Raw genomic sequence first — 1,033 nt, 5'->3', positions numbered from 1 at the left:
GTTATGTCTATGGCTTTTTTATGCACATAATTTTCTTTTTACATAGTCACACCTACTTGCATTTTCCTTTCTGCTGCTTTTGGGCTTCGAAACTTCACCACTCCCAAACGAGACACCTATTAACTTTTTTTTTTTTTTTTTTTTTAGTTTTTATACTTGCATTTTTTTACACTTACTGCTGTTATCCATTGGGAATTTATTTTGGTGTGTGGTGGATGCTGCTTACAAAAACGACCTGATTTGCCTAATTGGGGCACTTGAGTGCCTATTAAATGTAAGCTTAGTGTGCAAGAAAGAACAGGATGGGGAGGTGCAACAGGCAGGAGTCATGAGAACTTTGACTTGGTTTCTGTTTTGGCGGCCTCTAGTGTTCATTGGGTGACATTACACATGCAGCTTCTGGCGCTTCTTGTGCAGGCAAGACTGGCGGATTCTGGCTTCACCAGAAAGCAACTCAACAAAAACTTGATTTGATGTGAGAAGTTTATTATATTTATATGGCATTGATTTTAAATCATTTGTTCGATTAGCCACCTCTTGGCAAAGGGGGCACATTAGCAGCCTCTGCCATTGTGCCAGGCACTACACTAGGTACTTTATATGAGTTTTCTGGCTGATGCTCGAGATAACTACATACAATAAGCATCATGACCCTTTTATTTTGTACATGAGTAAACCGAGGCTAATGAAGATCAATTACTTTAACTAGAAGATGCAGAGCTTGGATTTAAACCCAGATCTGTACAGGCTTCTGGAGCCCATCGCCTTTCCTCTATATCAGGCTTTCCGGAAGGAACCGCAGAAAATTGCTACAGGTGTGATCTTTGGAAATATAGCTGACAAAAGAAAGTCAGCCCTGTTTAAACCCCCTTAGAGTTTCATGGATGCTGAAAAGTCAAGATGCAACCATCTGATGCTTTCTTTTGGCTCCCATTGCAAGTGAAGACAAACCAGAGAAAGTCTTTGTTTCAGTCGCTACTGCTGCATAACAGACAAATATAGTGATATAAATCATTTTATATGTGATTAAAGC

Source organism: Eumetopias jubatus, unplaced genomic scaffold (genome assembly GCF_037043125.1).
Source record: "Eumetopias jubatus isolate StellerSeaLion01/CBP00866 unplaced genomic scaffold, mEumJub1_p1.0 scaffold_10, whole genome shotgun sequence".
Taxonomy (NCBI): Eukaryota; Metazoa; Chordata; class Mammalia; order Carnivora; family Otariidae; genus Eumetopias; species Eumetopias jubatus.
This window is presented reverse-complemented; position numbering follows the sequence as displayed.